This window comes from Scyliorhinus torazame, chromosome 6 (genome assembly GCF_047496885.1).
Source record: "Scyliorhinus torazame isolate Kashiwa2021f chromosome 6, sScyTor2.1, whole genome shotgun sequence".
NCBI classification, from domain to species: Eukaryota; Metazoa; Chordata; class Chondrichthyes; order Carcharhiniformes; family Scyliorhinidae; genus Scyliorhinus; species Scyliorhinus torazame.
The window spans coordinates 93,380,217-93,407,508 of record NC_092712.1 but is presented as its reverse complement, the minus strand read 5'-3'; the positions used below and the strand labels follow the sequence as shown (position 1 = coordinate 93,407,508).

At 45.7% G+C, this 27,292-nt stretch overlaps 1 protein-coding gene and 1 long non-coding RNA gene across 8 annotated transcripts in view; one reads left to right on the top strand and one right to left on the bottom strand.

Moving 5' to 3' along the window:
- Nucleotides 1-27,292, top strand: part of LOC140424893 (sickle tail protein-like) — a 931,095-nt gene that overhangs the window by 152,195 nt on the left and 751,608 nt on the right. The window lies entirely within an intron of this gene.
- On the bottom strand, nt 561-16,447 carry LOC140425722 (uncharacterized). The gene is made up of 3 exons (XR_011947951.1): nt 16,339-16,447; nt 8,281-8,545; nt 561-1,279 (listed from the first exon to the last, which is right to left on the bottom strand). It is a non-coding gene; the product is annotated as an uncharacterized lncRNA (long non-coding RNA).

Genomic DNA, 27,292 nt, shown 5'->3' with positions numbered 1-27,292 from the left:
AACATGTGGACATGGTTCGCTGGTCCTCCCGCACATTTTGCACACCTGTCTTCCACCCCAAAGAAACTGCTCATCCGGGCCACTGTCATGTGGGCCCGGTGGATGACCTTGAATTCAATCAGGCTGAGCCTGGCACAAGTTGCAGTCGCGTTGACTCTACTCAACGCGTCTGCTCAAAGGCCCTCCTCTATCTTTTCCCCCCCAGCTTCTCCTCCCACTTTCGCTTCAGCTTCTCGATCTGTGTCTCCTCTGATCCCATGAGTTCCCTGTAAATGTCCGAGACGCTCCCTTCTCCTACCCACCCTCTGGAAACTACCCTGTCCTGAATCCCCCTTAGCGGTAGGAGCGGGAAGGTTGATACCTGTCTACGCACCTGCAGGTATCTAAATTTGTTTCCCCTCACCAACGCAAACTTCTCCTCCAGTGCCCTCATACTCCGAAAGATCCCCTCTATAAACAAGTCCCCCATCCTCTCAATCCCCGCTCTCCGCCATATTCGGAACCCCCCAACCATAATCCCCGGCGCAAACCGGTGATTATCGCAGGTTGGGGACCAGACCGATGCTCCCATTACTCCCACATATCAGTGTTCAAAAACAAAGTTTTTTTTTAAATTGAAAGAGGAAGCAAGTTACCAGCTAAGTTATGGTACTGCTAAAATTTTATTATTTTGGCTTATGTTTTGATGGCAAAATTACTATGATTTCAATTCTATAACCATAAGCCCATAAGAGCAGAATTAGGCCACTCGGCCCATCGAGTCTGCTCCGCCATTCAATCATGGCTGATATTTTCTCATCCCCCATTCTCTTGCCTTCTCATAACCCCTGATTCCCCCACAGAATAATTGCAAAGCTAAATTAAGGAACATCGTTGTCCTGTGCACAGTGTTACTAGCAGTCACCCCATGCTAATCTGTGTCTATCATGGTTCAGCTGATTTCATGACTAAAGCAGCCAGGTTAGGCTTTCTCTTGCTTTTTTAAATCCAGCTAACCTGCGTATGTGTGGATTTTCTTTTTAAATTTTTCAAAATCACATCATAAAATGCGACATAATTTGCTTATGAGGCTCACTGCATTATTATGACCTTCATATGGAAAGGGGGAGGGCTCTTAAAATCAATGGACCAGGAGAGAAATTAGTAAAATCTAGAGAGATAATTCCGGGATTTTTGGCAGTGCCCGCCCGGCGACAGGAAATTCCACCCGAGGTCAACCGTCCTTCACATGGTCCTCATCCGTGGCGATCTTGCGGCGGGTGTGGATGAAAAGTCCAGCCTATAAGTAGTAGAAAAGTGGAGATTAAGTTCAGAAAGCACAAGGTTAGGTAAAGGAGATTAGAGCCAACAGCTTTGATGTGGGCCTAACACTGGCCCAGACATAATCTGCTTCAAACCTCTTCCTTTGACATTTCTGTAGCTGTACGACTTGGCATTTGTGGTCACTATGCCAATTGTGATTATGATGGTCCTGTTTTCCGAAAAAGCCAGATTGGCAACAAGACTGGTTCATTGACCTCTGCCTGTGTTACAGTCAGGTTCAGGTATAATTGAGCCACATTAACTATTATCAAAGCCTTTATCAATGTTTTGCAATAGCATTTATCTGGAATTAAATCAGTTATCAGAATTGTGATAATGCTGCGTATATGAATTCTGCATTGCTGTTTTTTATTTTCTCATTGCTTTATGTATCTTTTGACTTGTGACCTCAGAATATAAAGTTAATTGAGCTCTGTACATCTCTAAGAGATGCTGAGTTGTACTGATAATGTTTGGATTGTGTCAGTCCAAAAATAAAATTTTATCAGAAAACTAACATTGCATTTGGAATAAACTAAGGATGAAATAATAACGCACAAATGTAAATTTACTTTTTCTGTAAATTTTAGCAGGCACAATATTGAAAACCTGGTTCAGTGTAAACTTCCAAAATTCTTCATCTTTAATTTTCCTTTCACGTGGCTGAAGAATCTAATTCTTCTGGGAATGTAATATGTGGAGCTGCATATGGCATAGGAATTAGGAGCAGGAGTAGGCCATTTGGCCCCTTGAGCCTGATCTGCCATTTGATAAGATTGTGGTTGTGTTGCTCTAATTGTGGATTCAACTCCCTATACCCTTTGTCTTTCCAAGAAAATATTTCCCCTCATCTCTTTTTTAAAAATGAATTTAGAGTACACAATTTGTTTTTCACCAATTAGTGGGCAATTAGCGGGGCCAATCCACCTATCCTGCAGATCTTTGGCTTGTAGGGCGAGACCCACACACAGACTGGGAGAACGTGCAAACTCTACACGGACAGTGACCCGGGGCCGGGATCAAACCTGGGTCCTCAGCGCCGTGAGGCAGCAGTGCTAACCACTGCACCACTGTGCCGCCCTTTTCCCCTCATCTCTATCTTAAATGGGAGAACCCTAATTTTTAACCCCCCCCCCCCCCCCGCCCCAGTTATTGACTCTCCCACAAGGAGAAATATACTTTCAGAATCTACCCTGTCAAAGCCCCCTCAAGATCTGTATATTTCAGTAAGATCGCTTTGTTCTTCTAAACTCCAGTGGATACAGGCTCAACCTGTTGAAGCATTACTTGTAAGACTTTATAAGATAACTCCAATTCATCCCAGGTATCAGCTGAATGAACCTTCTCTGAAAAGTTTGTAATGCAAGTATGTCTTTAAATAAGGCGACCAAAAAAGTCACATTTTGGGTGCATTTAAAAAATGAAATGAAATGAAAATCACTTATTGTCACAAGTAGGCTTCAAATAAAGTTACTGTGAAAAGCCCCTAGTCGCCACATTCCGGCGCCTGTTCGGGGAGGCTGGTACGGGAATTGAACCGTGCTGCTGGCCTGCCTTGGACTGCTTTAAAAGCCAGCGATTTAGCCCAGTGTGCTAAACCAGCCCCAGAATATAGTGGAGTGTTTCTCAACACCTAAAGTGCCGAGAACAACTCCGCTATCAAACAAGACTCTATTTTTTTCCATGTGGGGAATGCGCCACAAGACCACATTGACCTCATTTTTAAATGCTGCCCTAATGTCTTAACCCTCCCCCCTCGGTATCCTCACTGCGGCCTTGGTAGCCCCCCAACACACCAACTTAACTGTATAAGTACCGCGCGCTAACCGATTGCACCACTGGAGCCACATGCACCAACTTAACTGTTAGGGAGTCCTCTCATCCCACACAAGGGCAGGGCACCCCCAGGCCCGATCTCTGGCAATGGCAACGTGGCACCGTGGCACTGCCAGCAAGGCACCCTGGTAGTGTCCTTGCCAAGCTGGCAGTGCCACCCAGGCACTCTTACAGTGCCAGCATGGCACTGCCAGGGTGCCCAGGTGGCAGTGCCAAGGTGTCAGGCTGGGCGGTGACCGGGTAGCAGCAGGAGTGCAAAGGTGCCACCCAGCCCAGAGCCTGACCACCCGGGGGCCTCCAATGGTCTGGGAGACCCCCCCCCCCCCCCACACACATGTTTGTGTGGACCAGTGCTAAATGACGCCATCGTGAGGTCTTCCAGGTGCGATCGTTCATTCCTGGGATCTCATGAGATCTTGCGAGGATTTCTAGTGTCACAAATCCCATGGGAGGTCTCAGTCGAATGAACCCTCAAGTCGGGCATGACGAGACCATTCAACCACGCCCATAGTCTCACCAAATCTCTGTACAACTATCGCAAAATTTCCCTACTTTTATATTCCATTCATTCCTCCCCCTGCAATAATTGTCATGCGAGTGTCCCTTTAAGAAATGTTTTTGTCTTGTCACATGCTTCAGTGATGTCATTGTGTGGGTGGAGCTGGGTCTGGGAGTTGGTTTTACTTTCGCTTTACTTTGGGGCTTGTTTGTGACTCTGAGATTTTTTGCTTTTGTTTCCACATTTGGCTGATGTACTCAGAAAGAGGAGTACCTTGGCCACTGTCTCTATCTTCCGTTTTAAAAGCGGTTTCCAGATTACTTGACAACTTGAAAATAAATAATTGCTTTCTGGAAGGAATTCAAGCCTGCTGTTTTGGAAAGGAAACATGAGCATCCAAACCAGGTCGTGAGTGCTGAGTGCTGGGCCACACCTTTGAAAAGGGGGCACTGGTTTATGGGATCTTGTTAAGAAATTGGAACAGTTAAAGGGGGGAATTTATTAAGGGTGATACATAGATTATTGTAGCTGTGTGAGGTATTTGTCTTTGTAGTTGATAACTATGCTTACTGTGTGTGTTTATAAAGTGTCAACTAAATTTGTAGAATAAAGCTTGTTTTTGATTAAAAGTGCTTAAGGCCTCTGTTGAATAACACCTGAGGGGCAGGTCCTTATGCTCATCGTAACCAAAATCAATAAACAGTTGTAGGACAGGTGAACTCCATGATATACTTTGGAGTTTTCTGAACCCTGACCCATAACATAACAACATTCCACTTGCCTTCATAATGACTTGTTGTACTTGCTTACTAACTTTGTGGTTCATGTACAGCAGCACGGTAGTACAGTGGTTCGATTCCCTGCTGGGTCACTGTCTGTGCGGCGTCTGCACGTTCTGCGCATGTCTGCGTGGGTTTCCTCCAGGTGCTCCGGTTACCTCCCACAGTCCAAAGGCGTGCAGGTTGGGTGGATTGGCCATGCTAAAATTGCCCTTAGTATCCAAAAAGGTTAGATGGGGTTATTGGGTTGGGGAGAGAGGTGGAAGTGAGGGCTTATGTGGGTCGGTGCAGATTTGATGGGCCAAATGGCCTCCTTCTGCACTGTATGTTCTATGTACCAGGACACTCAGATCCATCTGTATCACAGTTTTGCATTCTCTCCCTAGTTTAAATAGCATGCCAATTTCTATTCTTCCTGCCTAGTTCACATTTTTCCAAATTATATACCATCTGTCAAATTTTACCCACTCATTTAACCCCTCTATATTCCTTTTCAGACTCCTGATGGCCTCTTCACAACTTACTTGCCAACTATCTTTGTGTCATCAGCAAATGTAACAACCATACATTCAGCCCCTTCCTCCAAGTCATTGGTACAGATTGTAAATAGTTCATGTTCCAGCACTGATCCATGTGAAACTCCACTCATTACATCCTGCTCCCTGCAGTGTTCAGGCACAATGTCAAGGCATCACAGTCTGATTGGGATGCGAGGCATGTCATCCCACGGCGATTCACTTGGGAGCTGTGAAGTGCTCCCTTAAGTACGATTGACAATTCCCTATTAGCAATAACCTTCAGCCGCGCAGCCAGAAGCCTCCACGGTCGATGGTAGTTATGGGTGGTTGGTGGGGCAGACGGGCAGGGGCTGGGGTTCCCCCCATAATGGGGATACATGATCTAGGGGGTGGCATGGCAGACCCGTGGGTGCGGAGACATCCAGCCCATGGCCGACCCCCCCACAACCACCGATGGCACCCCGTCCCGACTGGGGCTGGCCCCCTGGGGGCTCCACCACAACGACCCCGGCAGCAACCCCAGTGGAGTGACGATGGCTACTCACCTCCTTGGATCCCCACAGCAGCCATTCCGCCAGCTTCACATTTTTTAAAAGGTGTACCAATTGGCACCCGCTAGAGCCACTTGCTGGGGTGGCGGTTTGATCACAGGAGGCCATTAGATAGGAATTTGCGTCCTTCAATTGTATGGAGATTGCCCTTAAGTCGTGATTATTGGTACCTTGCCATACTACGATGCGATCCTGATTTCACCAACGGGAGCGGGACTGTTAGATTGCAAATCGATGAGCGCCCGGCACGGTTCTCGATTCTGGCCCTTTCTGCAATCTAACGGCCATTTTGCAGCCATGTCTTTCCAATAGCTATCAGATAATACATCTTCATTTTATTTGAATTGACAATTCAGCTGTTTTACTATGAATCCTGCACACAATCACTTACAGAGCCTTCAGTTTTGTCTTTTTACTGTATTTGTAACCTCTAGCTTTACCTGCTAGCACACTCTTGAGTTTGTATCCTCTGACCATTCTTGCCACAAACTGATTATCATTACCCTTATTGTTACCTGGCTGTCTTGCCTTGTCCTCCCACTGCAAATTCCTCTCCAGCTCAGGGAAGATGGCCTGAACCCTGTCACCAGGCAGACAGCACTCTAATTCTGATAACTAAGTCTATCCTGCTGCCTATACTGTCCTCAGCTACAACTGCATTCTTGTTAATGGCTTTCTTTACCACAGAATCACGGTCCATTTGCTTATCTGCCCTGCAGCCCCTGCTTTCGTCCAAATGAGCTGCAACAACCTCAAACCTGTTAGAGGCTAATCCACTTCGACCTTCTGGTCCCTCATATCTCCTGAACCCACAGTCACACCGTCCGGTCCCTCACCACGGCCAAATAAGAAGACCCTATCCTCAGGGTGTGACTGCCTCCTGGAACAAAGTGTCCTGCAGCTCAGCCTTCAGTTCAATTACTCTGTGCCGAAGTTCCTCCAGTTCCAGACACTTCATCACAGGATCATAGAGGTCTGCAGAAGGGTGGCACAGTGGTTAGCCCTGCTGCCTCACAGCACCGAGGTCCCAGGTTCTATCCCGGCTCTGGGTCACTGGCTGTGTGGAGTTTGTACATTCTCCCCATGTTTGTGTGGGTTTCGCCCCCACAACCCAAAAATGTATAGGATAGGTTGATTGGCCATGCTAAATTGCCCCTTAATTGGAAAAATTGAATTGGGTACTCTAAATTTATTTTAAAAAATAAAGGTCAACAGTACAGAAAACGGCCTTCAACTCACCACATCTGTGCCGGGCAAAACCATTTTAAAAATAAATTTAAAGTACCGATTCAATGCTTTTCCAATTAAGGGGCAATTTACTGTGGCCAATCCACCTACCCTGCATATCATTGGGTTGTGGGAGTGAGACCCACGCAGACACGGGGAGAATGTGCAAACTGCACACACTGGCCTGGGGCTGGGTTCGAACCAGGTCCTCGGTGCCATGAGACAGCAGTGCACCACCATGCCGTCTGCACCGGTCAAAAACAACCACCTAACCATTCTAATCCCATTTTCCAGCACTTGGCCCAGAGCCCTGTATGCCTTGGCATCGCAACTGCACATCTAAATACTTCTTAAATGTTATGAGGATCTCTGCCTCCACCACCCTTACAGGCAGTGAGTTCCAGACTCCCACCACCCTCTGGGTAAAAAGGCTTTCCCTCACATTCCCGCTAGACCTCCTGCCCCTTACCTTAAATCTATGCCCCCTGGTCAGTGATCCCTCCATCGAGTAGAAATGTTTATTTCTATCTACTCTATCTATGCCCTTCCTAATTTTATACATCTCTATCATGACCCCCTCATCTGTCCTGCTCCAAGTTAACAAGCCCACTCTATCAAATCTCTTTACATAGCTAAAATTCTCCAGCACAGACAACATCCTGGTAAATCTCCTTTGCACCCTTTCCAGTGCTATCACATCCTTTCTATACTGTGAATTCCAAAACTGCACACAGTACTCTAGCTGCGGCCTAACCAACGTTTTGTATAGTTACAGCATAACCTCCCTGTTCTTTTCTTTTGCTTTAAATTTAGACGTATCCAATTCAATTTTTCCAATTAAGTGTCAATTTAGCGTGGCCAATCCACCTAACCTGCACACCTTTGGGTTGTGGGGGTGAAACCCACGCAGACACTGGGAGAATGTGTAAACTCCACACGGACAGTGACTCAGAACCTGGGACCTCGGCACCATGAGGCAGCAGTGCTAACCACTATGCTACCGTGCTGCCCAACTCCCTGTTCTTAAACTCTGTGCCTTGGCTTCTTAACATCTGTATCTACCTGCTCTGTTCCCTTAAGGGACCGGTGCACATGCACACCGAGGTCCCTCTGATCCTTGGTGCTTACCAGGGACCTACCCTGCATCATGCTTTGTTTGTCCTGCCCAAGTGCATCACGTCACACTTATCCGGATTGAATTCCATTTGTCATTGATCAGCCCTCTGACCAACCCATCCATGTCCTCCTGTAATCTAAGGCTGATCTCACTATTTACCACCCTGGCAATGTTCGTATCATCCCCGAACATGCTGATCAACCCTCCTATATTCATATCCCCAAAACGGATCCCTGCGGGACACCACTGGACACAGGCTTCTTGTCAAAAAAAAACCTCGCCCATCACCCTCTATTTCCTGCTACCGAGCTAATTCTGGATCAAATTTGCCAAATTTCCTTGGATCCTGTGGGCTCTTACCTTCGCTATCAGTCTCCCATGTGGGACTTTATCAAAAGCCTTGCTGAAGTCCAAGTAAACTACGTCAAATGCAATGCCCTCATCTACACACCTGGTCACTTCTTTGAAATATTCAGTCAGGTTGGTCGGACACAACCTCCCCTTAATAAAACGTGAGAGGTGTTTGTCTTGGATTGCACTGGTGTCCATCAGCTCCCAAATTCTCACTGCTTCCTGAGTGAAGTCATGTCCGCTCTCGCCATGTTTTTAAGCCCCATTGCTCTCACGTTTTTCAAAGTGAAGCTGCTCTCTTGCTGCCTTCTGGGGTCCCACTGCTCTTGCTGTTTCCTGTGTCCTCTATCAACTCTTGTGTGTAGCTAAAAAATAGAAGATAAGTTATTTTCAGTACTATAATGGCCAAATAAGAAATGATTTGAGCATGAAATCCATAATTTATGATATCATTATAGTATTTTGTTGACATGTGGCCTCATTTTGCTGTTTAAATTTATTTCTACATTTAATTGATGATTCAAAATCAATCCATTCATGAGAAGCTACTAAAACATTAAAGGTGCATGATCATTTATAGCTAAATTCTACATGGAAAATGATTTAAATTGCCAAATAGTCACTTTTTTGATATTTTCAACACTTGTACTTTGATCATGATTCAAATCATGATTCAAATTTGAACTCCAAATATACATTAGATTTTTTTCTAATGAGCTAGGTTCAGGTTTACTTTCTTCTATGCTCCTCTTCAAATTACTTCACACAGTCACAGATGTCCAAATATTAAATATTAAGGCTGTTATACTTTTTTTAAATTAAAAACATTTAGACTACACAATTCATTTTTTCCAATTAAGGGATAATTTAGCGTGGCCAATCCACCTACCCTGCACATCTTTGGGTTGTGGGGTGAAACCCACGCAAACATGGGGAGAATGTGCAAACTCCACACGGACAGTGACCCAGACTTGGGATCGAACCTGGGACCTCGGCGGCATGAGGCATCATTTAGGTATTCTATCTTGTGCCTTTGCTACTGTTGGTGATAAAAACATGCAATTGTTTAACCATTGTTTAACCATGCAATCCTCCCTCCTGATCACTAATTCCCTCTTTCAATCTCTTATGTTCTAACTGAGATCGGGAGCTTGTTATCTATAAATGCTTGACATTCCAAGGTGCATACCCAAGCACATTTTTCATCATCATGTTGCTTTTTATAAAAAAAGGTATTGCACACCATTGATACCAGTCCAAGGTGCATGTATCACTGTGCATTAACATGGATCTATTTACGCAGATTCCTAAACAGCTTCCTCTTTTTTTCATCCATGCTTTTCTAGAGGGACATTCAAAATGTACTGGTTATTCCTTCTTGAGTTCCATCTACGCAGCATTTTGTCCCCTTGTGAATTCTGCTGTAGAGGGTGATTAAAGAATGCTCCTCAAAAGCGTTTTCTAAAGCTTGTGTCACAAATTGTTGACCTGCAGTAAAACATCTTACTCCGTTTGAGATGGCATAAACCCAGAGAGTGGTCAGGAGAAGAAATTGAAGAACCAAACATTAGATTTGATTTGTTTGAATTTCCACAGGAGTTCTTTTTCCCTTGAAGTTACTTAGAAGGGCAAACTCAGCAGCCTTTACCATAATGGAAATAGTGTAGATCAGAAATGCTACCCGGGAGTGCTGCTCACCAGGTTCCGCTTTCTGAGAACAGTCCTGCTGTATACTGTTATATCACGCCGTCATGGATGGATTTTTTTGACCTGCGGTATGATTCTCGCATATGGGCCCGATAATGAGATGCTAATTTATTACAATGAGGTTCCCGACATTGGTGGGAAACGCAGCCTGCCACTGACTGAAGGAGGGAATGATCGCTTCTTGCCTTTTCATTGACATGCGTTTACATTTACCCAACTTTGGCCTTCTCGTGATATTTTATGCTCTCATCGCCAAACCCACCCGATTCGAATGGGAGTGGAAAATCCCAGCCGTCGTGTATTCCATACAATTATACAGAAGACAGCACAGTCAAGTAATCTGTACTGTATACTCCAGCCTCCTCTCATTAAGTCTACCTCTTGTCTGCTTTTCAGCATAACCTTCTATTGCTTTGATCATGCATTTTGTCTCAACCACTCCCTGTGGTAGAGTGTTCCATATTATCTAGAAATTTCCCCTTATTTACCTCTTGGATTGACATTACTATCTTGTATTTATGATAGATTCTCTTCCTAACCCATTCATACTGTTATAGACCTCTCTCAGATCAGTGATATGTCTTCTCTTCTTGAAAGAAAAATCCAACTTGATCAATCTTTCCCTGTAACATAATGGAATTCTAATAGTATCCTTATGCCGTTTTAATAGTATTGAGGCCTGAACTGTGCATGGTACTTTTACTGCAGCCAGATTCCTCTATTTTAACAATTTCGCTACTTTTGAATTCTATGGACGCAATAGTACTATTCTGGGCGTGATTAAGCACCAGGAACCATCCCGCTATCTATTAGCTCTTTATCTTGTTTTCATGTCATGGTGGGGAACACCCTGTCGAGGCCCCACTTAGCCACATTTCCTGTGCTGAGGAGTTCCAACCAGAGGTGCTCCTCAGTGCGGGAAGAGATCGGAATGCCATTTAAAAATGACACCCGATCTCATGACACTACCCCCCCACCCCCCCACCCCTCCCAAATGCCCCAACTCACCGGTCGGGGGGGGGGGATCCTGGGCCCCTGCACCCCACCACATACAGGCAGGGCACCTTACACAATTCCTAGTATGGGCCCAATGCCAGCTTGGCACCTGGCAGTTGCAAGGTGCCCAGGTGGCAGCAGCAGTTCTGTGGGCTGGATGCTGCGGAATAAAGCTGTTTAATGAGATTTAAGTCAATGTAAGTTTAAAGGGTGTGAACCTGATCACGCCCTTGATTGGGGAGGTGGGAGGGGTGGGGGGAAAGATCTTGAACTGAGATCGATCGCCCCAGCATAAATCTCGTTATGGCCCTCGCAGGAAATTTAACGATCATAACAGGATTTTCGCCCTGTGGTGAAATAGACCCGAAAAATCGTGCCCAATATTTATCTGCAGACTTTCCAAAATATGCGTAATTCATAAATGTTTGAATTTAGATTGTTAAATGTCATATTTGGTGTGTTATTGTTTATTATATTTCTGACGTTCTTGTCTGTATTAAGGAAGTGGAAGGACTTCTCTCCAATACAAAAAGTCCAGTTTTTAAACTGATTTTTGTCAAGAAATTGTCTATCATAAACGCTCACAGATATTGGGCGGGATTCTTCGTTGCCCGATGCCGAAATCGTAATTGACGATCGGGCAGGGAATCTATTCCAATGCTGGAATCTGTGCTGGTCCGGGTTTGACGCCGGTTTGCGATTCCTGCTTCCTGCCCCCTCCAATCCGCAGTCATCGTGATCGCGCACAGTCACAATGCCGTTGGCGCCTCATCGGCCGGCCCACTCGCGATGTTCTGCCCCCGATGGGCTGCGTTCCCGACGCGTGAGGTCTGAGCCGGCATGCTGGCTGTAGACTGTGTCCAGCGGTGCCACGATCACTGGGATCCGTGCCACTGACCGGGGGGGGGGGGGGGGGGGTACTGGGGGCGTCTGTCAGGGCTGGGGGGGACTGGTCGGGGTGGGCTGTGAGGTCACTGTTGGCAACGCAATCCGTGGGCGTTTCCTGTGGCGCCGGTGCTAGCCCCTCACAGGTATCAGATTCGGTGGAGATCCGCACGGATTCTCCGTTTGAGCTGGCACTTAGCCACAGGAACAGAGAATCACGCCCATTGTTTTTGAATGTTTTGTAACTTATATGGGTGGAGGAATACTGTGCAACGTTATATGGGACACCCAGGTTTGATGTGTACTATTGTTGAAGTGATTCCAAAAATAAGAAAGCAAGAGAGATCTTGCATTTATATAGTGCCTTTAAACCCTCCGTATGCTCAAGTTCATTTGAGCCAATGAAGTGCGTTTGAATTGTGACTCCTGTTGTAATGTAAAAAATTGGGCAGCGAGTTTGCAAACAGCCAAATTATTTATTTTAGCTGTTGATTGAGTGATAAATGTTCGCCAAAAGAACTTCTGCTCCTCTTTGAACATTGACTAGACATAATTTTTAAAAACGTATTCCTTTCTCAGTTACAAAGCCAATGTGCAGAGTGGACAAGCCCTTAATCCATCTCCTTGCTTGCTCCAAAAAACAATTCAAATTTGAATTGAATCCAATTCATTGCTTCCACAAAAATGGCATACAGGATCCAAGCAGACAAGTACATGCATTACACCTGGGCCGGAATTTTCTAGCAATTCTCGCCGGCGGGATCTTCTGGTCCCGCCACGACGAACTCCCACCAGGGGTTTCCCAGTGGGGTGATGCATAAAACTGGAAACCCCATTGTCAACTGATCCCTCGCTGACCAATGACAGGCTGCCTCCCTCCCCCGTAAAACACACCACAGGGGTGGGGGGTATGGAAATCCCAGCCCTGATCTCGCGGTAGAACCTACGTTTGAACTTAGCTAAAAGGTTGAGAAGTGAGAATAAATGAGGCCTTGGTTTTACACTTTACCTGAAAGAGTGCAGACCTCCCTCATATTGCACTTCAGATTCTGTCCTTAAGTCACTGGGGTTGGCTTGAACCCAAAGAGTTCTACCTCAATCTGCTGCTGAGTCAGGGCTGACACAAAGTTTCTAAATTAATGATCTACGTTGTTACTATGCAGCATTCTCCATAACTTTGTAGTCTAAATCAGTGAAACAACTGACACTACAGAATGTCACGAGCAGAATGTTATGATACTTATTTTAGTGTCTTGTTGAATCTGTGGTACTGTAATTTTGAAGTTCTCCATCTGGTGGAAGAATATGAAATTGAATGGCACTTGGATGCATTATGGTTTGTGGCAAAATGTGTTGCTAAAAATAGATCCAAGCCTCTCGAAGTCTGTATAAATAGATCCAAGCCTCTCGAAGTCTGTATAATGACATCAGCACCATCATGATTAAATTTATTTAATTTTGCTGTATTTGACTGCCCTAAGTATAGCAGTTATGAATAATTATGCAAATTATTAAGGTTTTAATACTTATCAGCAGTGGGACAACAGCTTAATTTTATGGAGTGGATAAGAAAGTGCCACCATAATTCATTCTGTTTTCTACCTTCAGATAGTTTAGTTTAATGCTCTAAACATGCAGTGAGTGCATTGTCCTTTCCTCACCTGTCGCCCCAAGGGCAGCAGGCCAAGGTGGTGTCAAGAACAGAGGAAGGGAAGATGTCAGGAATTTACAAGGAGCTGATGGATTGGGGGGGAGCCCCGATAGTGGGAGGAGGAGTTGGGTAGGGTGTTGGATGCTAGGTTGTGGGAGGAGTCCTGAGGAGAGTGAATGCATCCTTGTCGTGCGCTAGGCTTAGCCTATCCAGTTTAAGGTGGTCCTCAAGGCACATATGGCCAGGATAAGCAGGTTTTTTGAAGGGGTGGAGGATAGGTGTGCGTGGGTGGACCCGCGAATCATGTCCACCTGTTTTGGGTGTGTCTGAAGCTGGGTGAATTCTGGCAGGGTTTGCCGATGTTATGTCGGAGGTCCTGAAGGGGAGAGTGGTGTTCGAGTCCAGAGATGCTGATTTTTGGTGTGTCAGAAGAGCCGGGAGTCCAGGGGGCGAGAGAGGCCGATGTGTTGACTTTGCCTCCCTGGTAGCCCAGAGACAGATATGTCGGAATGGTGGGACTCTGGGACTGGGGGGGAGAGGAGAGGGACTGGGGGGGAGAGGAGAGGGACTGGGGGGGGGAGAGGAGAGGGACTGGGGGGGGGGGAGAGAGGAGAGGGACTGGGGGGGGGGGAGAGGAGAGGGACTGGGGGGGGGGAGAGGAGAGGGGCTGGGGGGGGAGAGGAGAGGGACTGGGGGGGGAGAGGAGAGGGGCTGGGAGGGGAGAGGAGAGGGACTGGGGGGGGGGAGAGGAGAGGGATTGGGGGGAGAGGAGAGGGACTGGGGGGGGAGAGGAGAGGGACTGGGGGGGGAGAGGAGAGGGACTGGGGGGGGAGGGGGAGAGGGACTGGGGGGGGAAGAGGGACTGGGGGGGAGAGGGGAGGGGGACTGGGGGCGGGGGGGAGTGACCTGGCAGAGTTTCACAGGTTAGAAAAAATAAAATTCACCCTGAGGGGTCCAGTGGAGGGGTTTGCCTAGAGGTGGCAGCCATTTATCGACTTCTTCGAGAAAAGTTAAGTTGTCAGCAGTGGTAGTGGTGGGGGGGGGGGGGGGGGGAGGAGTTGGGAAGTGGGGGAACAGGGATTTTGTTAAGTTGGTTATTGGCAGCCCTGTTGGCTTGATTTGATTTGCGATCATGTTTGTTTTGTTAATATATAAATGCCTCAATAAAATGTTTTTAAAAACAGAGTGTAATTCCAAGCTCCGATTGATGTGCTAATTTAGGATGGGTATTGGTGTTTATAGTACACATTCATAGTTGGGTAAACTGAAAGTTTTCATCACAAAACATCACTCGTAAACCCAGAAGAAATTTAAAATGATAGACTATGTTTGAAATGCTTTCTCCTATTCTGTATTATAACATGGATTTCTGCAACAGTGTCCTTGGAAAACTTTGAATTTTCAAATTAATTTTGAACACTAATGTCAAAATAGGTTTTTAATTGACATGGGTTCATTCATGCTATTGGGAGTGCTGGCATTGTGCATTACAGAACTTATTGAGTAAGCACAGCAAGATTTGAGATGTACTACACCGTTACTCTTACTTTAGGGCAACAAATGCAAAAGTAGTAGAATCATAGAAACTTGCTGCACAGAAGTGAGCCATTGTGTGTGTGTGTGTGCTGGCTCTTGGAAAGAGCAATCTCGCTTTGTCACACATCCTGGCATGCAAGTTCCTCATTCTCAATTACCTGTCCAATTCCCTTTTTAAAAATGCTTTATGGGATCCGTTTCCAACACCTCTGGTAGAATATTCCAGATCTTAATATCCCTGAGCCGGGAAAATATGTCTCTGCATCTTCCCTCTCGATCTTCGGTAAGGATTTTAAGTCTACCTGCTTCCGTTATTAACCCATGCGTCAGAGGGAATAGTTTTTCCTCTTCCTACCCTCTCAAAACTCTCAACATCTTCAAAATCCTTTGACCTTCTCCATTCCGAGTTCTAGCTTTTCCAATCTCTCTTTATACCTGAAATCACTCATGAAAAATAGAGGCTGCCACTCAAGTGCCATAAAATGTTTATGCCCCCCTCAAGGGCATTCCTGGTCACAATAATTTGTTGTTTGGCTAAATAAAATCCTCATATTGCTGCTGGTTCTTTTACCAATTACACTTGTCTCTGGTTACTGCCGTTTTTGTTAGTGGAAAACAGTTTCTTCTGATTTACTCTATCAAAGCCATTTATGATTTTGAACACCTCTGGGTCAAATCTCTGAATCTACACTGCTCTGAAGAGAGCAACCTTAAATTTTCCAGTCTTTCCTGTGTTATATTAATCTATGATTTTGTCAGTATGTTATCATCCCTTTCCCCTCCTTCTCGTAACACAAGCAAGTGTAATTAGTTATCTGTATGTACATCCTTTGTTGGAATCAGAACTAGTTTGGCTTTTATCTTTGCAAAATGCAAAAAGAGCCATGGATGCTGGAAAAATCTGAAACAAACACTGGAATTAATTTGAATACGCAAAACGTCAGGACGCATCTGGGGAGAAAGTAGATTGTTAATATTTCAAGGAGAGACTCTCTTACAAGTTTTTAAACTCTTCCCTCCAGTACTGCTGACTGTCCTGACTCTTTCTAATATTTTTTCTTGTTTCTATGATTTATATTGTTCATTTGACCTGCATCAATAAAGTCCTTAGTAAGTAAATTCAATACTGATTATACCGACTGTCCTTTCCTGTTTATTATTTTCCCATTTCAGTTCTCTTGTGGCATTTTTATGTGCCCACCGGCGCAGAGGTGCATTAAATAGCCTTTAAGTCAGAGTCGTATTGTACATATGAACCCGTCTTAGACATTCATTAACGTCCCAGTGGCAAAGGTTTCCCATTTATTTAATGTGTATGATACAGAAAGTAATGGATATCATCCTTGCAAACCATGCAAAAAGCTGATCAAATTTATAGCTCACCTGAGTGTACGAGTAGTTGCTACTCCTTTATTTGTCCTCTATCTACTGAAATTCCGGTAGCAGGGGTCACTAAATTTGCTGAGTGCAGGGAAGCTTAATAGAGTATGCCACTGCTGATTACTGGAGCACCATCCTGCTGTACAATTTACAGTTTTGAGCCTTTTACTAGGTGGCGTGACCTATTCTTGTGTGAAAATTCAACTTTGGGATTGGGGGCGGGGAGCATGGATAACTCACTGGACTTGAAGTCCACAGGTAATGTAAATTGCAGCAAGGCACTACTCTTAGAATCTAAAAATAAGCCAACAGTTCTGACTTTGAGTTTGCCCAGTTAATTCCTATTGTCAGAAGTGTACTGTCGCACTCTACTGTCATGCAAAGCAATTGTATTCCATTAAGCTAGCTTTCTGTACATGGGGGAATGAATAAAATTTAACCTTTAAAATTTGCACATACTTTAATTCAGAATTAATTAATAGAATTTCTGATTTATAAAATGTCAAGTCCATTTCTCAAATTATGAATATACTGTATTAAGTTAAACACTAAAAAGAATTACTAATAACGTGCATGTTTCAGCTTTGAGAGAAGCTTGAATGAATGTTCATAATTTATGCTATCATTCTCAAAGGCTGAGATATGTGAATGAATTGCATATTAGATTATTACAGTACCACTGTTTTAGAACATCAATGTGTGATGCCAATGAAAAGATAGCTTGTGACCGCATTCATGGCTGAATTCACAACTACAGCTGTATCATTGAAGAAATATCAATCCCGATATTTTCTGATCCTAAGCTAGTGTTAAAAATAAATATGGATGGCTAGAGTCATTGGGTCTGATTTGGTTCATCTATCCTGAAAAATCCTCCAAGGCAGCATCCAATTACTTAAGTAATTGTGTTTTTTGATTCCCTTTCTCTACAAACATCCATTCTATGTGTTAGAACATAGAACATAGAACGATACAGCGCAGTACAGGCTCTTCGGCTCACGATGTTGCACCGAAACAAAAGCCATCTAACCTACACTATACCATTATCATCCATGTGTTTATCCAATAAACTTTTAAATGCCCTCAATGTTGGCGAGTTCACTACTGTAGCAGGTAGGGCATTCCACGGCCTCACTACTCTTTGCGTAAAGAACCTACCTCTGACCTCTGTCCTATATCTATTACCCCTCAGTTTAAAGCTATGTCCCCTCGTGCCAGCCATTTCCATCCGCGGGAGAAGGCTCTCACTGTCCACTCTATCTAACCCCCTGATCATTTTGTATGCCACTATTAATGCTTTTTGTTTAAAAACACCCTGACAAGTCATATATTTACCCGTAACTAGGTTTAAACTAGATTTCCAGATCTACATTTTCCATATCCTATTACTTGTTGCCTCTCTCTTCAGGAAGTTCTATCCTTTCCTTGTTCCTCAGACCGCTGACACTAGAGGTAACCTCACAACTTCTCTGCATGGTTCTGGTGCTGGAATATTTTCCTTGTGTCAATTTGAACACAGCACTTGAGGTACATTCTGGTCAGAGTGCTATGCATTTTGAGCATAAGACCACAGACGTAGGGGCAGAAGTAGGCCATTAGCTCCACCATTCAATGAAATCATTACTGCTCTCGTATGATAATCCTCACTCCACTTTCCTGTTTTATCCCTATATCCCTTGATTCCTTTACTGATTATAAGTCTATCACAGGTAAATATGGATGCCATTGGGTCTGATTTGGTTCATCTATCCTGACGGGTCCTCCAAGGCAAAATCCAATTACTTACTTAATTGTCATGTTCAAGGCAACTTGAACACACTTGACGACCCAGCCTCTGATTTGATTTGAATTTGATTTGATTTGATTTATTGTCACATGTACGGTGAAAAGTATTTTTCTGCCTCCAATGCAGTTCACAATATTCCAGGTGTGGTCTAACTAGTGCCTTGTATAATTTTAGCAGGACTTTCGTATTTTTTTATAATCCATTCCCTTTCAAATAAAGGCCAATATTCCATTTCCCTTCCCAATTACCTGCTAAACTTGCATGCTAACTTTTTGTGATATATGCACAAGGACCCCAAATTCCTCTCTGCTGTGGTTTTCTGCAGTCTTTCTCCATTCAAATAACATTTAGCACCTTTAATTCTTCCTACCAAATTGCATTACTTTGCATTTTCCTGCATTATATTCCATCTCCCAAGTTTTTGCCCACTCACCTTACCTGTGTATATCCCTCTATGTCATCCCCATCATTTGCCTTCCCACCTATTTTTGTGTCATCCATAAACTTGGCCATTCACTTCCCTCATCTAAGTCATGAATTTATATTGTAAATAATTGTTACCTCAGCACTGATCCTTGTGGCACTTCACTCGTTACATGTTGCTATCCTGAAAATCCCCCTCTTATCCCAACTCTGTCTTCAATCAGTTAGCTAATCCTTTATCCATGCTAATATAATATGCCAAACACCATGGGCTCTTATTATTAAGTCGCCATATGTGCTGTACCATATTTAACGTTTTTTGGAAATGCAAGTATATTACATCTACTGGTACCCCTTTATCTATCTAGCTCATTACCTTTTCAAAGAATTGTAGTAAATTTGCCAGGCATGATTTCCCCATCATGCAGCTATGCTGACTCTGCTTGATTGTATTATGTATTTCTAAATTCTCTGCTTTTACATCCTTTATAATGGACGCTTAACACTTTCCCAATTACAGATGTTCAGCTAATTGGCCATAACTACCTGGTTTTTTTTGTCTCCCTCCCTCTTTAAACATTGGCAGTTTTCCAATCCTCTGGGAATTTTCCATAGTTTAAGGATTCTTAGAGGATTACTACCAGTCCATCCACTATCTCTTGTAGCTGTTTCCTTTAATATCCTTGGATGCAACCCGTCAGGTCTAGGGGATTTATTCTCTTGCGATAGTTATTGTATTTAGTTCCTCCCCGGCCCCTTTTGTCCCTTGATTATTTAGTATTTTTCCCTAATCTCATTCTTTAAGGTGTGTATATTCACTTTGGCTCTCTCTTCCTTTTTATATATTTAAAGAAGCTCTTGCTGTCCGTTTTTCTATTACTTGCTAATTTGCCCTCATATTTATCTTCCCCCTGTTTTGGGGGGATCATCTTTTGGTGGTTTACCACTAATCTTTGCTACATTGTATGTTTTTTTTCAATTTAATACTATCCTTGTTAACTATGGTTGATTTATCCCCTTCCTAGAATCGGTCTTCCTCACTGGAATATATCTTTGTTGTGAGTCATGAACTACTTTTATAAATATGTGCCATTGCTGATCAACCATCTTTGCTGCTAAACTCCTTTCCCAGTCCTCTCCAGGAACTCTAGCCCTCACTCCTTTGTGATGACCCTTATTTAAGTTTGGCACAGTTGTTTCTGTCACAGTAACAGAATCAAGAAAATTCAGGTCCTGTAGAAATGAGCAAACAGATGTGTCACATAACCAACTGGATGAATGAAGAATCATTCTCTTTCCAATATGCAGGAGTGATTTTCTTCAAATCCAGCAATTCTTGAGTTCAATAATTTGATTTAATGTTCCTCTGCTCAATGCTATGGGTGCTTCTGGCAGATAAAAATCAGTACGTTGAACATCAGACGTAGTATCAGTTTCACAGGTGGAGGCAAAATTGCAGATAATAACAAATCTGCTCATGGACTATAAATTGCTTAATCTAAGCCTCCATTTCACTTATAATTTTTAATATGATGCAGGGTACACCAGTGGCTTACTTTAAAGCTAAAATAAAAGTAATATCTTCATCCCTTGTCTCATTTTGGCAGCAGTTGTAATGCATCCTTTCTTGTGAAGAGTTTCCTGTTCTGTTTTCCTACATTGTTTCAGGATTGAGGTCTGCTGCAAGTTGATCTAATTATGACTGGGGATTGCTGTTAAACTTTCCTGCAGAAAGTCATCTTGGTATTTTCTGTGAACAACCACAATTACTTCAATAATGCTCGATGATATAGCTGATCAAAATTGCCGAGAATGTCTTCGATAAAGGAAAATATAGCAAAGGTCGATGTGCACAGTTAGTGCAGTTTTTCTATCTTAGTCCTTTATCTTCCTCTGCTTCAAGTTATTGTCTTGGCCTTGGCCACTTTCTATGGCAAAGCCTTCCATACTCATAACAATTTTTTAAAAAAAATTCTCCTAATCCCTTTCCTCACTGTGATTTTTAAATTGGCGATCTCTGAGTCACTGATGCTTGACCAAAGGAAATAGTCTTTCCCTATTCACCCTATTAAAGCTCTTCATAATTTAAAAAAATCTTGAAATCTTTCTTCACATTTGCTATTAAATTGCTTCAGTAACGGACTTCCGGTTGCGGTGATGCACTGCTAAGCCGCACGTTTCGGCAGCTCCCGTTCTAACGGACCTTTGGGCTGTTATCGGGAGCCCCAACGGAATTTTGTTTCGACCTAACCCAGTGTGGGGTGACGAAGGAAGGAGTCCCCCCCCCCGGGTGTGTATGGAAAGGAGCGGCGGTAGTGGCCAGATTGCGAAGGATCCTTTGGAGCAGCGGCAGAGAAGAGAAGGGAGAAGCAAGATGGCGGCGGATGGAGCCCAGATGGTATGGGGCGCGGACCAGCAGGAGTTTCTCCGACGATGTGTGGCGGAGCTCAAGAAAGATGTGCTGGCGCCGATGCTACTGGCAATCGAGGCACTGAAGGAAACACAAGGTCCAGGCGATGGAGCTCCGTGGAGTGAAGGCAAAGGCAGCCGAGAATGAAGATGAGATACAGGGCCTGGTGGTAAAAACGGAGACACACAAGGCACTACACAAGAGGTGCATAGAAAGGCTGGAAGCCCTGGAGAACAGCTCGAGGAGGAAAAACCTACGGATTCTAGGTCTCCCCGAAGGAGCAGAGGGAGCTGATGTTGGGGCTTATGTGAGCACGATGCTCCACACGCTAATGGGAGCTGAGGCCCCAACGGGCCCCCTGGAAGTGGAGGGAGCATACCGGGTCCTCGTGAGAAGACCAAAGGCAGGTGAAACACCAAGCGCAATAGTTAGTGGTGAAGTTCCATCGCTACACGGACAGAGAGATGGTCCTGAGCTGGCCAAGAAGGCACGGAGTAGCAAATGGGAGAATGCGGTGATACGTGTGTATCACGACTGGAGTGCGGAGGTGGCGAGAAGGAGGGCGAGCTTTAACCGGGCCAAGGCGGTGCACCATAGGAAGAAAATAAAATTTAGGATGCTGCAGCCGGCGTGATTGTGGGTCACGCATCAGGGCAAGCACCACTACTTCGAGATGGCGGATGAGGCATGGATATTCATTCAAGAAGAGAAACTGGACTAGATTTGAGAGTTTGATGTTTGGAGAGAAGCAGCGAGGTGGTGGTACAGGAATGTAAAGTGGGGAAAGGGGAGGGCTATTGTACAGCAATGTTGGACGGGGAATTTCTCTCCCCCCGATGGGGGGGACACTAAGAAATGTGGGCGCCGGTGGAAAAAGGGACAGGGAAGGGGAATGAGGGAACTGCGCCATAGGGGGCGGGGCCGAGAGGAAAGCGCGGGAAAACGGGCGCAGGAAGGAAGGGAGCTCCACACGCAGGGAGGTCAAATGGTGAACGGGGGAAGCCGAGGTCAGCCAGACTTAGCTGACTTCCGGAAGCAATATGGGGGGAGTAACCAAGCTAGAGGGGGATCTAGCGGGGGGGGGGATTAACTGGGTTGCTGCTGCTGAGTGCAAGGGGGAGCTGGTAAGAGATGAGGTGATCGGGGCGGGCTGCCTGGGGGACAGACGGGTGCGCGGGACCTGGATGAGGAGATGGCTTAAAAAAGGGGATGGCTAGTCGACGAGGTGGGGGGGGGGGGGTGAATGGTCCCCCAATCCGGCTGATCACGTGGAATGTGAGAGGCTTAAATGGGCCGATTAAGAGGGCAAGGGTGTTTGCGCACTTAAAGAGACTGAAGGCAGACGTAGTCATGCTCCAGGAGACGCACCTGAAGGTGGCTGATCAGGTTAGACTAAGAAAAGGATGGATGGGACAGGTATTCCACTCTGGGTTGGATGCGAAAAACAGAGGGGTGGCAATATTGGTGGGGAAACGTGTACCATTCGAGGCTAAGAATATAGTGGTGGACAGTGGGGGCAGATATGTGATGGCGAGTGGCAGACAGCAGGGATAGGCGGTTGTGCTGGTGAATGTATATGCCCCGAACTGGGATGACACTGGATTCATGAAGCGAATGCTGGGACATATCCCGGACATGGAGGTGATAAATTTGGAATGGGGGGGATTTTAACACAGTGCTGGATCCAGGGCTAGACCGGTCCAGATCCAGGACCGGGAGAAGGCCGGCAGCGGCCAAGGTGCTTAAGGGATTTATGGAACAAATGGGGGGAGTGGATCCGTGGAGATTCGCCAGGCCGATGGCTAAAGAGTTCTCTTTCTTCTCCCACGTCCATAAGGTATACTCCCGGATAGACTTTTTCGTTTTGGGAAGGGCACTGATCCCGAAAGTGGCAGGAACGGAGTACTCTGCCATAGCCGTTTCAGACCACGCCCCGCATTGGGTGGATTTGGAACTAGGAGAGGAAAGGGAGCAGCACCCACTCTGGCGACTAGATATGGGACTACTGGCGGACGAGGGGGTCTGCGGAAGGGTGAGGGGGTGTATTGAGCGATACCTGGAGGTCAACGACGATGGGGAGGTTCAGGTGGGGGTAGTATGGGAAACGCTGAAGGCGGTGGTTAGAGGAGAGCTGATCTCCACCAGAGCCCACAAGGGGAAACAAGAGGGCAAAGAAAGAGAGAGATTAGTGGGGGAAATTTTGAGGGTGGATAGAAAGTATGCGGAGGCCCCAGACGAAGGGCTATACAGAGAAAGACGAAGACTGCAGGCGGAGTTTGACCTGCTGACCACGGGAAAGGCAGAGACACAGTGGAGGAAGGCACAGGGGATGCAATATGAGTATGGGGAAAAGGCGAGCCGGCAGTTGGCCCACCAACTTCGGAAGAGGATGGCGGCGAGAGAGATCGGGGGAGTTGGGGACGAAACGGGAAATATGGAGCAGAGAGCAGGGAAAGTGAACGGTGTTCAAGACCTTTTATGAGAGGCTATATAAGTCCCAACCCCCGGGGGGGAAAAGAAGGAATGTTACACTTTCTGGACGAGCTAAGATTCCCGAAGGTGAAGGGGCAGGAGGTGGCAGGTCTGGGGGCGCCAATCGAGGTGGTGAGGTGATTAAAGGACTGGGGAACATGCAGGCAGGGAAGGCCCCGGGACCAGACGGGTTTCCGGTGGAATTCTACAGGAAGTATATGGGTCTGTTGGCCCCGCTCTTGGCGAGAACCTTTAATGAGGCTAAGGAAAGGGGGGTGCTACCCCCGGCCATGTCAGAGGCAACGATATCGCTAATCCTGAAACGAGATAAAGACCCGCTGCAATACGGGTCATACAGGCCTATCTCACTCCTAAATGTAGGTGCCAAATTGCTGGCAAAAGTGATGGCGACAAGGATAGAGGATTGCGTCCCAGGGGTGGTACATGACGATCAGACAGGGTTTGTAAAGGGGAGACAACTGAATGTTAATGTACGAAGGCTGCTGGGGGTGATGATGACGCCCCCACCGGAGCGGGAGGCAGAGATAGTGGCGGCGATGGATGCAGAGAAGGCATTCGATAGGGTGGAGTGGGACTACCTGTGGGAGGTGCTGAAGAGGTTTGGGTTCGGTGAGGGGTTTATTAGATGGGTCAGACTCTTATTTGGGGCCCTGGTGGCAAGCGTAGTCACAAACCGGCAAAGATCGGGGTATTTTCGGCTACATAGGGGTACAAGACAAGAGTGTCCACTGTCCCCGTTACTGTTCGCGTTGGCAATTGAACCACTGGCCATAGCGCTGAGGGATTCTAAGAAATGGTGGGGGGTGCTTAGAGGGGGAGGGGAACACCGAGTGTCGCTCTATGCAGATGATCTACTGCTATACGTTGCGGACCCGGTAGAGGGGATGCCAGAAGTAATGCAGATACTTAGGGAGTTTGGAGAGTTCTCGGGATACAAACTAAATATGGGGAAGAGCGAGCTTTTTGTAATGCACCCCGGGGAACAAGGAAGGGGGATAGATGTTCTGCCGCTGAGGAGAGTGGAAAGGAGCTTCCAATACCTGGGGATCCCGGTGGCCAGGAACTGGGGAACCCTGCATAGACTTAACCTGACGCGACTGGTGGAGCAGATGGAGGAGGACTTTAAGAGGTGGGATATGGTGCCGCTGTCGCTGGCGGGCAGAGTGCAGGCAGTTAAAATGGTGGTTCTCCCGAGGTTTCTTTTCGTGTTTCAGTGCCTCCCCGTTCTGATCACAAAGGCCTTTTTTTAAAAAATAGACAGGAGCATTACGAGCTTTGTGTGGGCAGGAAAGACCCCGAGAGTAAAGAGGGGGTTCCTGCAGCGCAGTAGGGACAGAGGGGGACTGGCGCTGCCGAGTTTGAGCAACTACTATTGGGCCGCCAACGTGTCGATGGTCTGTAAGTGGATGAGGGAGGAAGAGGGAGCAGCGTGGAAGAAGCTGGAGATGGCGTCCTGTAAGGGAACGAGCCTAAAAGCGCTGGTGACGGCGCCGCTGCCGTTCTCCCCGTAAAGGTACACCACAAACCCAGTGGTGGTGGCAACTTTGAGGATCTGGGGGCAGTGGAGGCGACACAGGGGAGTGACGGGTGCTTCTGTGTGGTCCCCTATAAGGAATAACCACAGGTTTGTCCCAGGGAGGATGGATGGGGGGTTCCAGTGTTGGCAACGAGCAGGAATTAGGAAGCTGAAGGACCTGTTTATAGACAGGACATTTGCAAGTCTGGGAGCGCTAGAAGAAAAATATAAGTTGCCCCCGGGGAACGCCTTCCGGTATATGCAAGTGAGGGCATTTGCGAGGCAACAGGTGAGGGAATTTCCGCAGCTCCCGACGCAGGGGATCCAAGATAGTGATTTCGGGGGCATGGGTTGGAGAGGGCAAAGTGTCCGAAATATACCGGGAGATGAGGGACGAGGGGGAGGCGATGATAGAGGAGCTGAAGGGAAAATGGGAAGAAGAGCTGGGGGAAGAGATCGAGGAGGGGCTATGGCGGATGCCCCAAGTAGGGTAAGGCTTAGCCTGATTCAATTTAAGGTCCTACATAGAGCACATATGACGGGAGCAAGACTGAGCAGGTTTTTCGGGGTGGAGGACAGGTGTGGGAGGTGCTCGGGAAGCTCGGCGAACCACACACACATGTTCTGGTCGTGTCCGGCACTGCATGAGTTCTGGGGGGGCGTGGCAAGGGTAATCTCAAAGGTGGTGATGGTCCAGGTCAAGCCAGGCTGGGGGTTAGCTATATTTGGGGTTGCAGAAGAGCCGGGAGTGCAGGAGGCGAAAGAGGCCGATATTTTGGCCATTTCGTCCCTAGTAGCCCGGCGTAGGATTCTACTCATGTGGAAGGAAGCGAAACCCCCAGGCGTGGAGGCCTGAATAAACAACATGGCAGGGTTCATAAGATTGGAACGAATAAAATTTGCGTTGAGAGGATCGGCTCAGGGGTTCTCCAGGCGGTGGCAACCGTTCCTTGACTATCTCGCGGAACGATAAGGAAAAGATAGAAATGACAGCAGCAGCAACCCAGGGGGGAGGGGAGGGGGGGGGGAGCACTATTCTATGTTTTTGCTATTTGTTTTTCTTTTTAGTTTTTGTTGTTAGTTCACTATATTATTTAAATAATGTTATTTACCAGTTAATGTATAATCCCTTGTTGAGTTGTAAAAACGGGAAAAAGTTTTGTTTGAAAAATTTTAATAAAATATATTTTTAAAATTTTTTTAAAATTGCTTCAGTAACTTGACCTTTCCATAATAACTTGTTTCCTATCCCTGTTAACATTGCAGTACCCATTCTTTTTCTCTTGGTTGACATTGTTGCTAATAGTTGCCATTAATAAATCAGATTCTCGGGGCGACACGATGGTGCAATGGTTTGCACTGCTGCCTCACGGAGCTGAGGACCCGGGTTTGATCCCAGCCCCGGGTCACTGTCCGTGTGGAGTTTGCACATTCTTCCTGTGTCTGTGTGGGTCACTCCCCCAAAGCTGTGGAAGGTAGGGGGATTGGCCACGCTAAATTGTCCCTGAATTGGAAAAAAAGAATTGGGCCTTTGCTAAAGATCAGATTCTCTCGGCTTTAGCATGGAAAGTCAATTAAAGAAGGCATGGTGTGAATGCAGTGGAAGAATTGATTATTTGCATTATTTTTGACTTTGCATCAATGGTAAATCTCTTGTTGCTGGTGAAAAACTCAAGCAAGATTAACATTTGCTATTTTAGATGAACCCTACTAATCTCTTCTCATCAGGAACTTGAATGGTTGGGGCAGAGTCCATGATGGAGCAATTTGTGAATGATTCCCAAAGCAAATAGGCTTGGCTGACTAAAGGAATTTTTCTCATTCACTCCTTTTGTGCTGTTAACCTTTGAATCTGAGGAAATAGTTTTGTTGAGCACATACCTGATGGGTTTTGAAGTTAAAATTAATTTCCAATGGAAAACGATTGTTCCTGGAGGTCTGGCGCCGTCATGAATAATTTACAACTTCCAGGGGTGATTGATTGGATGACCATCAATATTACTGATCCTTGTGATTAACTCTAAATGGAAATATAGATGTAGGAGTGAACAAAAACTTACATGTCACTAGCAGTTAAGGCATCTGTTAATGAACAGACCAAGTATGTATGCACATGTATGCTCCACCGTTAGAATGTAAAATTTAATTTAAAGATTTGGTTTGAAGACTTAACATTGTGCAGAAATAGTTATATTTATTATATTGTTAATAATTAAGGGGTTTGTATAAATGAACAGTAAAAATGTTTCTTGGGGCTATATCTTTATTAGCTGTTAAAAGTTCCTTGGGTAGAATTTGAAGTGAAGAAAGAGCTTTAGTTTATCTGCCA